This window comes from Leptidea sinapis, chromosome 9 (assembly GCF_905404315.1).
Source record: "Leptidea sinapis chromosome 9, ilLepSina1.1, whole genome shotgun sequence".
NCBI classification, from domain to species: Eukaryota; Metazoa; Arthropoda; class Insecta; order Lepidoptera; family Pieridae; genus Leptidea; species Leptidea sinapis.
Window position 1 is genome coordinate 13,387,974 of NC_066273.1, and position 12,729 is coordinate 13,400,702.

The following is a 12,729-nucleotide window of genomic DNA, read 5'->3' on the forward strand; positions in this document are numbered from 1 at the left end:
AGCATAATAATATATATTAGGTTTAGATTTTACTGTCAAATAAATTTGCATGAAAACAAATTTTATTATTTTAAGTAGGTAATGATATTTTAATAATTTTAAAGATTTCGAAATATCCAGAATGTAAAATGAAACAAAAGTGCCTTAATAATCTAAAAAGTGTGTACAAATTAATTATTATAAGAAATTTGTAACATAACATAAATGTAATACAAACTCTTACGGTGTTATTACAAACAAAAATTTAAACATGGCTTAGACACGTGTTTTGTTAAACAGTGTCTAACTATTTAAACGACGTCTAAAGACACTAAACCACATAAAGACACGGATTCGTAATAGGGCTTTTTTATACGCTTTATATTAGCTTCACCTGTATGTTTGTATGTTTGTAACCGACTTCTTTGGGCGCGATTTTGACCCACTTTAAACGGCTAGATTCAAACTTTGTAGATTTATTGAGCACCGATGACATTACACTAATTTGATAAAATTATACTAAAAAATGAAAAACAAATAATAGTTAAAAAAAACTAAAAAGCACGCTTTATATAAAATTCAACTAAAAAATAGAAAATAAATTTAAATTGAAAATAGTGTAAAAAACTATATATGAAGTGTAGAAGAATTATTATTTTAATAATATCTTAAAAAGCACCCCACGCTTTTTTTACAATAAAATATATTTTTTTTACACTATTTTCAATTTAAATTTGTTTTCTACTTTTTAGTTGAATTTAATATAAAGTGTGCTTTTTAGTTTTTTTTAACTATTATTTATTAATACAAGTGTTTTGTAATAACACCGTTAATATTTATACAAGATAGTATTTAAATTTTATATATAGAATATTTACTATACTATTGTGATCTCTCATACTCACTCGCAATAAGTTTACAAGAATCTCTTTTTATATAATCAAATCTCAACTTTTTCTAACCTAAGATTAAACGAAATATTATACGAAAGATAGTAAAAATATTAAGTTAATTAAGTTTTCGAGATACTTCACTAACGCCCTATTCCTGAAACAACTTCATTCCAGTTTTTATAATTAATAACAACTTCCAATGAATGCATTTATAAACACAATAATTATCTGAGCGATCCAAATAAATATATAAAAGAGAAATGAACTTATCACTAACGTGCTATTTTCTAAATAATTAAATCGACTGTCACCAAACTGGAATGGAATCACTGGCCAGTAGTGATTTTATGGGTGGCCTAAAAATTTTATCAAAATCGCTGAGTATATATATCTTATATTTGACTGTTCTAATTGCACGCCTCGGCGAGTTTGTGGTTTATAACCGACCTGTCGAGCTCACACGATTTCCACACTTTAAATTGCATATTTTTTTTCTATTACTCTTACACATTATAAAAAGCACATCAATATAAAGCTGAGACACAAATGAATAATCCTGATACTTTTTTTAAGTTGTCGAATACGTACATTAAAAAAAATTATCGTGGAAGTCCAGTAGTGTGTGGTTCAAAAAAACGGCGTGGTACGGATATCTCGAAAAGACTTATACTATTTTCACTATTTTCACAATTAAGCAGAGAAGGTTCCTTTCGAAAATCATTACTGTAAGCCTTCTCGTTTTTTTTTTAAACGCAGATGATTAAATTTTATTCGAAATTTAACTTAAAAAAAATAAAGCATGAGCGTTCGAGGCGTGCACTTTTAGATTTTCCAATTTTTTATTTTATATATGTTTATAGGACGCTTTATAAGTTTCTTGTGATCCCTCTGATGTTATAAGAGTAAAGATCGCGGTGGTAACATACCAATTACTCTCCAGTGACCCGTATGCTCTCTTCTTCCATAAAAAAAATATATTATATCTTAGTATGGGTACTGTAACAAATCAATTCCGGGGAAAATAACGCACCAGCTACATAAACAGATACCACTAACAAAACAACGAAAACTAATCGCAGATAGAAACAATACCTATTTAAATATATCGTGTCCAAGAATATGTAAATAAAAATGTGAAATAGCTCTTCACACAACTAATAACACTTTTATTTCTTGCTTTTCCTCTCAATGGTATTTTCTTATTATTTAACAGCCAAGGATATGTAACAACTAATTTCGACATGGCCGAAGATATTGAAAGTACCTGTGTGTTTATTTTAGATACATATTTAAATATATATATATCGTACTTCCATATAGCTTCTTCTTTGTGATGTAAGTCTCCGCTTTCTATTTATTTGGATCGTATATTATTATAGTAATTATCAAACAGCATTACCAATAGATTTAGGAACTAAATCATGTAGTTAAGTTAATTATTATTATTATGTAAATAAGCAACAACACGCAAACTAGACATATTGTAAAAGGTTTTACCGTCAGACTTTTAAAGAAGAGAAAATATTTCTTCATAATCGCATTATCTAAACATCATCATCATAGTAATGAATAACGGCAGATCAGTGGCTTATTTTTAGTTGGAATGTATTTAAGACTTATTCAATTTCTGTGTCAAATCCTTGTTAGCCTAGGGCAGCAAAGCGGTTGCGATTTCCGACGAAGTAGAAAGAGAGAGCATTAGGGACTCGAGTAGTGAAATCGCACGAGTGATACGAATATGAAGTCTTTTTGACTCTCGCACAATAAATCTAAGGCTAGCTGACTCTTAATTGGTAGATAATATAGAGAGTGGTGCCATAATGGCGACATTAAATGAACACACTGTGAGCTATCTAACCTTAATCGTAAAAAAAAAATCCTAAAATATGAAGTATATAATTGAAATTTTCAAATAAACCAATTATATATTGACCTTGATCCTGCAGACACTCTGTCCAAACAGTTTTTCGGGACTATGTTAGTTTAAGATTCTTTCTGCAAATAAATAATACTACTTATAAATTTAGTAAACAAAATTTTATCACACTTGCGGTCGCGTCAGACTGCTCGAAGTAGGTGTCAGTGGCTAGGATAGCACGCGGATACTAGATTTCTTACAGGTTGTTCCGAATTGATATGGCATATTTATTTATTTAGGTGAATTATGTATTTGTTTTTGAATATTTTTTTAATGATTACGGTTAATTAGTTCTTCCCGTGTGCTTATTTAATGTCTCAATTATAGCGCTACGCTATATAAACTGTAACTGGCCAGTATCTTACGGCCATTCCCAATATACTATCTACAGATAGAGATAAATTACTACCTTCTACTCGGCCGTTAGTCTTCTCCACCCTCAAAGCCAATAATTTACGGCCGTTCCCAATATTCAGTCTATCTCTTACTTGAGATAAAAATCGTAACTACCGTTGACTTTCTGTCCCAATAAACTTATCGACGGTAACTCACCTTATCCGTACACGCTGTCTGTCAATGGGAGGACATATAGCTTACCAACGATAGAAGTTTTAATGGAAATTTCAATTCATGCGTCCCAATATAAGGCGATAAGAATGACTTATCAGGTATATTGGGACAGCTTCATATTATTGACAGCTAATTACTGAGAGTAGAAGGTAGTATTTTATCTCGATCTGTAGATAGTATATTGGGAACGGCCGTATGTGATAGATTTTCATACATCCTTTATGCCCGCATTTACGTAATAAATGTCGAACTTTCGGCCCATTTGTCACATCACAACCAATACACATTTCGAGAAGGTATAGTAGAAATATTTTTTCATCAATCACGTACCTGCCTTCAGTTGAATTGCTAGATTGTCATTACTTTCATGTTCGTGTAAGCTGGCAGTGACAAAAGTTTACGAAGGTAGACAGTAGATAAATATTATTGTGCAATACAGAATAAATATGGATACCACGACAATTCCATACGATTTATGTAGTTATTTGTGTTACAAGGGGGCAACGTGATATACTCCTCGAGAGCCTTATTTCGAATTCAGAACCTAGCGAGAATGCAATATACGCCACTCGATACCAAAATATTTTGGCCAAGAATGACACTACTTTTCATCACTACTCGAAGTTCGTGCGTTACTTTATAGTGAAAGTTTTAATAATCACAAATAAATCAAGAACGCAAACCAATCAGAAAAGAGAAAGCTTAAACTCATATTAGAACAAAATTGTAGTTTGTTCCCGCTATCCTGTAAGGCCAATTTTCTTAATTCGACTATCCAAATACCTACGCATGTTGAAAAGTAATTTATTTCATTAGGAATGCATATTATTATATTTATCTTAGTCATAATATTGTATGTCGTAATAAATTGTGTATGTATAGTACTCTTCAAAGTAAAAATGTAAATATTACAAATACACCTAATATTTGAAATAAACTTTACAATAAATAAGATTTTTTTCATTTCTGAAGCCCTTTGATTTGTTATCTTTTTAGTTAAGATTTGAGAAGCATATAAATAAAGTGATTTCCAACAGTTTTTAAAGATCAAAAGTTTTGTACCAAATTAGACCATTTATAACCACTGATATGCGCATACGTCTTTGTGAGGCTCTTGTTCTATCCAAGCTTCACTATACCGATACAGTGTATGGTTCGAGGTTGCTTGGCAGAACAAGAAATTTAATACAAAGAGTACAAAACGCCTGTGCTCGTTTTTGCTGGGATATACCGGCCTGACAACACATTTCTCCATACCTCAAAGAAGATAATGGATGCTCGTAGACGACTTTATTTAGCCACGCTTCTCTTTGGTATTATTATCACAAAAACGCCAAAATATTTATATCATACATTGGAATGGCTACGTCAGCGCAGTCAGTTAAATTTTGAAACAAGGTTCGCACTCAATGTCCTGTCAGCCCCACTCCATCATTCCGCCTCTTAGAGGAAGATTTAGGTACAGTGCCACCAAGTGCTGGAATGATATATCCGTTTCGGAGCTTGAAGACTGTTGAAACTTTCTGGAAAAAAAAGTTAAAAACCTTATATTTGGATTATTAAATATCTTATATTATTACGTATTATGTCTATAAAGATAACAACTGGGATTGGACTTTTTGTTTGTTTCTTGTTTGTTGCTAATATTTCTAAAATTGCTATACCAGGTTGATTGCGGCAGAGTGTCAGAGCCTAGATTGACTGGTGGACAAGTTTTCAGTCTTAGGGTAAATGTGATGTGGTGAGACTTCAGGGCGCTTGCTTTTATGCGCCACTTGGTCAAACACGCATAAGTGGCATCGAGCTGAGTTTGAAAATGTCTGGTCGCCTCATTGGGGTCACTGTTACAACTGAGGAACGCCGCATCATCGGCACAGCTGCTTCTGGTGATTGGGGTAGGTCACTTGTAAATATGTTATAGACTCCATCAGTAGGTAGTAGGAGTGAGGAAGGTACATTTTAATTTTGCACATTAGTCCTTTATGCCAAACCCGATTGAAAGCTTGTTGTACGTCGAGAAAAGCAGCCGAACAGTATCCCTTCTTTTCCAGACATTGTCTAACTGTACAATACACTCTGTGAACTTGTTCTATGATGGAGTAGTGTTTCCGGAAGCCAAATTGATGGTCAGGTATTACATGGCCCATATCTAGGCAAGAGGATAGTCGTGCTAGGATGATCCTTTCCCACAATTTTGGTGCGTACACAGTGCAGGCGTCAGGCTAATAGGGCGATAAGACGTGACTTCAGTAGGCGGTTTACCAGGCTTATGGATCGCAACAATTTGTGATGTTTTCCAGAGTGCAGGAACAAGCGAGGTTCTCAATGTGGCATTGACAAGGATGGTCAAAAACGTAATGCACTTCTTAGGAAGCTCTTTCAATGGCCTGCGGGTGATTAGATCAAATCCAGGTGCATTTTGGCTATTTCTATACCCACCTCTCTTGGTGTAGTAGGTCTCAAAGGCAGGCATAGTTGCAGGTCTTGTCCTAGGATTTGGTCTATTTCTGGATCTTCTAGACTATCCATATTGTTGGGTTGGAATACGTTGGCCAGGTATGTAGCAAAGGCCTGAGATTATTCTTGGTAAGATTCGTTGAAATGAGGTTAGTTGAGGATATTTTTTGCTACTATGACTAACGATTCGGTTGAATGGAGTCAAGAAAACGTTTATAATACAGGTGTAAGCACAACGAGACACACGCCCGCGCAATGTTCCGGTCTGCATCGGGGTAGTCAGAGACAAAAGGATTCCACTTGCTTCTATCCTTACAAACCTAACGCGCTTCCTCTACATTCATTACTCTTTTCATACATGCTCGCCGCTTGCGGGTGCTTCGAACCTTTCAAAATGTCCCCAGTTTGGTCGATGAATGTTCTACGAGGTCTGCCGCGACCGACATGGTCACACACACTTGCCTTATATATTACTGTATGAATACTCTACTTTCAAACCATCTGGGAGGCAGTGGGAGGCTCCTTTGCACCGGATGTCGGCTAGATTATGGGTACGACCACGGTGGCTATTTCTGCCGTGAAGCAGTAATGTGTAAGCATTACTTTGTTTCGGTCTGAAGGGCGCCTTAGCTAGTGAAATTACTGAGACTAATGAGATTAATGAGACTTAACATCTTATGTCTCAAGGTGATGAGCGCAGTTGTAGTGCCGCTCAGAATTTTTGGGTTTCTCAATAATTCTGAGCGGCACTGCATTGTAATGGACAGGGCGTATCAATTACCATCAACTGAACGTTGTCAATCATCTCATCACTGAACTGAATCACTGAATCATTGAACATCATCTCTTCCCTCATTTAAAAAAAAAGGGAAATGAGAAGGACGACATCTACAAAAATGAGCATTTATTTAGTTATTAATTAATACGTAACTATTAATAGCGACATTCGCTCAATGACTTACAATTTTCTCTTAAAAATCCAACAAAAGCATATTGTTCATCTGAGCATTCCATGAATGCTCCTTAAGCTGCTTGCTTTTATTTATTTAATTACTAGCTGACCCGGCAAACGTTGTTTTGCCATATAAAGTATTTTTAGTGTACGACCGTTTTTTCATCATTCGTGTTAATATTGACACTCACAAAATGTGGCTTCCTATTGGTAATAGTCAAAGTCAAATAAACTTAATTCAGATAGGCTTAAACAAAACGGTTCAGCGGTCACTATAAATATTTCTTTTAAATTGCTGAAATCACCAAATTATGTTCGGTAAAAGTTGAGCTCATGAGAAGAACAAAAGAAACTCAACTGTCCCTATTTTCAATCAATAGAGTATTTAAAAATGGCTTTCTCTATCGCTGGAGCCTCGCTGTACTATGCGAATACTGGCAAAGCATCACGTGACATCACACGCTGTTCTGCACTACGCATTGCAGCGCACTCGTTCCAGTATGTAAGCAAATAAGTGCTCAATACATGAGTAGAAAAGATACCGTATCATGAGATACGGTATCTTTTCTTAACTAACACAAATGTTAAGTATCAAATATTGACGGTAGAGTGAACTTAGTTTCACAAAAATGAATTTCTTAAAAATTCGAACACTTAATTCAATTTTACGTAATGAGGGTGGCGAAAAATAGTTTTTCGCTACACACGGCTTTATACACAGTAAGTAGTGAAATTCTTTTTAAGTTTTAAAACTACCTTCAAAAATAACATCCAATAATCGGTAAATTTAAGACTTACCAAATTAAGTGAATTTGAATCCTTAATCTAATTTCGGTTAAAACTTAGTATCCCTTAGCACGAATTTGCATGTAAAAAATATTGTAGTTGATAGAGCTTTGGTCCACGATGATAGTGTTTCAAGTTTTCAAGAAAAACCAAAATAAAAGTCTACCCTCCCCAGCCTATCTGTCACAGACTATTTGTTACATTTTATTTCACAGTTTTTCATACAATTTAAGCCGTTTTACCTGTCACCAACTTCTTTTACATTTCATTTCACTGTTTTTCATGCATTTATGGCTGTATTAGCTGGAACCCTTTGCCTGTACTTATATTTTACTAAGAAACCAAAATCATTTTATGACAGTTTTAGCCTCCCACCGCGATGGCGCACATGTAGTGTTTATTTACGTGATTTACCTGTTTTAGGTTAGAATTTTTTTTGTGATTTTCTTGAAAACGTTGCATTACCTTGTAATAGGAGTGGTATCATTATAATCGTGGACTAAAGCTTTATCAACTACAATATTTTTTACCTCCTAATTCATGCTAAGAGATACTAAGTCCCACCCGTAATTTCTGATGACGAAGAAAGAGAATCCTTTTTTTTAAAGGTGTGACGTCACCACTTTTGACATCACAAAAGTTGACTGGCTGGTAATCACTCATCATGGATCATCGAAAGAAAACTGCACGTGATCACCTTCGTTTATTCCACAGTGTAACAACGTCCCAGACATATCCGTATCGTACGACAGCCTGAGCTCGAATACCTCGAGTGTCTTTTTTTTTTTTTTGAGAGGAGGAAATACTGTTACGTATTGTATGTAATATATCGGACCCGAGTGTCCGCGTAAGCGGACGCCCCATACCGACTAAAACCTCCTCTGTGCTGTTAGCAGCCCTGGCTTTCACACTACGCAACAATAGTCGCGGGGCGTCTCCTAAGGAGACTCGAACCTCAGACCGGCTGTGTGCTTGTGAGAAGGAGAGAAAATGAAGATGAAAGATGAAAAGGTGAGAAGAACACACTCGCCGGCGAGTGTGGTGATGTTTTGTGTAATGTATATGTTTGTATGTATGTAAGTAGTGTAAATGTTTGTGTGCATGTATGTTTGTGTTTTGTGTCTGTTTGTGGAGTGTGTTTGTGTTTGTGTAAGTGGTGTATGTCAGTCCGTCAGTCAGTCCGTGTGTGAGTGAGTGTAGTGAAGCGATTACAGGACGAGGACTAACGTCTCGTCGGGTATCAAAACAATGTGTGGTGTATCTAGGGTGCGGGCCGCTGGCCATCGTCAGAGTGACGAGTGCCAGTGGATTGCGGTGGTTGACCGCGCCTACGCCTGCGAAGGCGGTGTGTGCGTGTCTGTGTCGGTGTTTGTGTGGGTGTCGCGTTCGCGATATTGATGTCGTCATCCGGGTCTACCGTGACGTGTCTGGGACGTCTTATTGGGTTGAGACTATGGTGAAGGGGGGAGTACCCGCATGCCTTCCTAACCAAGATGTTGGGATGGTTAGGCGCCTTGTCAAAGAAGCGTCGCGAGATCTCTTTAAAATGTTGTCCCCAAGTGTCAACAGTGTGGCAATATTTATAGGGCTCGGCTCACATGCACGCGTTTTCGAATAATGCTTTTTAACAATATTTTGATGTTACAATGTAATCAAATAATGACTTATGATTTAATTCTAGAATAAAACTACAAATCTTTTTCTTCTCGTTTTTATAGGTGTTTATTAATTGTGATGTTATATAGTATTTATATATTATGTATTTTTTAATTCTTGCGGGTTTTGCGTAGCAAACATGAATAGCTCGCAGTATAATAATTGCAGCTATTTTTCCTACTTCTTCGCACTTATCATTATATTTTGGATAAGCCATGGTGACCAAGGCTGTCTACATTGCTTCCGCAGCGGCACATATGGGGAACTGTTCTAGGGATACCCAGGCGAACCAACTGCGATTGAGAAGCTGGAATTATCGAGAAGTGTCCCTATGTTACTCGAAGGAGTGGCCTGAAGCCAGTACCCTGAATCTCGTTCACTAACAGCAATAAAACGAGCCTGATCCGAAATATTGTGACTTGATAATAATATCCTTTTGTGAATGATTTTGCACTGTGGCTTTAAAGGGTAATTTTCATTTGGACAGGCAACTTTCCAAGCATTTTAAGCAGTTTCCGCATACACCAGTGGCTGAGACCCATTAGGGGAGATTATTTTATCATATAAAGTGCTGACACTGTGAACAGAAGATAAGAATGCTGGTAAGGATATACTAGATATATTTTTCTGATGCCAATTCCACCAAAACGAATGGGCAGAGAAGCCTGGCACCAAGAAATATCAGACAATGAACAATTAAATATTTTTGATACTAAATTTCGTAGAGAATCGTCCAAACTTGAAATTTATCTAATTTCTCATCCATTGATTGGTTCAGTAGACATATGAGTTACAAGAGGCTTGGTAGCTGAAGTTTGATACAAATGGTCTCGTTGACCAGCTAACGTCAGGGTGTCGAGTTTGCGTGACGGTGTGCGCGTGCTTTGTTGAATATTATCACTGATAATTAAATAGATAAATCCCTGACGCGCTAAAAGTATAACTTCTTAGACCTATTTAGAACCTAACGTAATTTTAGTTATTTACTGTCGGCACACGAATATTGTCTACACTTCATAGCAAGTGCATCAAAAAAGGCTATATATCATCGATATCATAGTTGTATATAATACTTAATCAGGTCAGGCCCTTTAATCAAGGTAGAAACAAAGAGCGAAATCAAATTTCACCGCCCTTTGGTCGACGCTTTCACGCCACAAACCGTATCGGTGCCAGAATAAGAGCTGCGATATTCTTTATGATTTGTACATCATGCAAATTCGAAGTCAAAACTTTTTATTGCATGTCACTTGTCAATGGTAAGACGCCCCCGATGTCACGGCCTTATGCATAAGTTACATTTCTCTTGAACTGTATTCCTCTTGAACACATTCGTGTCTTCAATTTCAGTAACTACTCTTTAAGGCGAATTAACGAGACAACTCCAGGCTTTTTGTTTTAAAATACTCGACGAATAGAAAAAAACTGTCAATTAGCAGACACAGATTGATCAAATAATTAGGTACAGGTCCAGATTTATAACAAGGAAACTAAATACTAAATTGAATTATACAGTCAGCGTCAAAAAGATAGCGTCACCCATTGTATTATAAAACATGGCAACACCAATCGTTACCATATACATCTATTTACCAAAATCACACACTAATAAATATGCTACTAAAATCCTAGTAGAGATACAGAGCTCAGTCTAATGTAGGGCTTCCAATCCCGCGGCCTGTATTCAATCTCGGCATTTGGGGGACTACGAATTTTCAATCCCGCGGGATCTCGGTATTTGCGGGATCCCGCATATTGAAAATATGCACATTTTAAAACAATGAATTTATCAACTCCACTGTTATTTACGTACATATTACTATTAAAATGAGATCAATCAAATTATACTGTTTTTTTTTTTTTAAAAAAAAAAAAACAAAACAAATTGTTTTCAAAAAATACACAACGCAAAATTACAAAATCCACCAAAAAAAAATAACATTTTAAACATATAAATTATTACTTAATTATTAAGTTTTTCAGCTTTTAATATTAACTGAAAATGTTTGCGAAGAAAATACAACATTTCCAAACTGTCGTCTGCCAAACTACTGCGTATTTTACTCTATTGCCTGGCCAGAAAATGCCCTTTCTGCTTCCACACTTGTGGGCGGTATTCCTTTTAAGGGCTTGTACGTGAATGAATCTTTCATTCACGTACATACCCTTAAATTTTTATTCTATTCTAAAAGTATGTATCAATAAACATCACGAAAATACGAAACAGTTAATAACTTGAGTTATTAAGAATAATAATTCACGCAGATTATCTTATATTGCATCGCATGCACGCTTTTTTTCAGTCCCGCAAATCCCGCGCCCGTAATCCCGCATCTCGGAAAATGGTGCGGGATCCCGCAATACCGAGATTTCGGTATTGGAAGCCCTAGTCTCATGTTTATAGTCAATGTTAATATTAATATGTCAACTGATATAAAGTTTTTCAACAATCTAATTTGAATCCTATTATCTTGGGGCGAAAGTTCATTTTCCTATATTTTGGCAATTTATGTGTAGCTATATATTTGGCTACTTTGGATGACGCTATCTATTTGGTCATTTTCGGTGAATCGATGTATATGGTAACGATGGGTGCTGCCATTTTTTTTAATGCTATGACGCTATATATTTGACGCTGACTGTACAGATTGCACAGAGTCTTTGTTCGCAACGGAAAAACTATATTTTCACAAATTTGTTGATCTCCATAAAAGATTTCAACAATGTGAGATGTCAACCAATGTGTTAAGAATTTGTTATCGATCCGAGTGATTACGTAAAACTATGAAAGTTCAAAGTGGAAAATCTTTAACAAACGAACATAACATGACAATAATATCAAGCAATCCAATTATATATATTTTTTAATAGAATGTTCGAGCTGTCAATATAAAAAGTTTCACCCATAAATTTTCTTATTTTAATGCAAAGTAAACAGAAGGCCAAACCGGCAATTTCATATTTAAGCCCGTATTACATTTGATAGGATGTTATTATTATAATTGAAAGAGTGTTGTTGTCTTCTTTCTGAGTATCGTAACATAGTCTTCATATTCCATGAAATAAAACAATAATATCAGAGCAGTTGACAGTCGCAGAGCTTATCATCACAAACAAGCTAATTTCACTAACACTATCTGAGGCTAGAGGTCACAATTAAGTGCGTTTTGGTTAAAACATCAGCTGCTATGTTTCCGCGATTATCGACTATAAAATTCCATCCAAGATACATGAAGTTATCACGTTTGTTCTCCACAAGAGTGACAAAGAGGAACAACGATTTTGCTTTTTTTTAAATGCAAATAAGGGACGAGACGAGCGGGACGTTCAGCTGATGGTAATTGGTACGCCCTGCCGATTACAATGCAGTGCCGTTCAGGACTTTTTATGGAATAGGAGGACAAACGAGCGTACGGGTCACCTGTTGTAAAGTGATCACCGCCACCCACAATCTCTTGCAACAACAGAGGAATTACAGGAGCGTTGCCGGCCTTAAAGGAAGGTGCAGCTTTTTTTGA

The 12,729-nt window shown here is 35.8% G+C and overlaps 1 protein-coding gene across 2 annotated transcripts in view; it reads right to left on the reverse strand.

The window, feature by feature from the left end:
* Positions 1-12,729, reverse strand: part of LOC126966157 (baculoviral IAP repeat-containing protein 6-like) — a 312,407-nt gene that overhangs the window by 185,382 nt on the left and 114,296 nt on the right. The window lies entirely within an intron of this gene.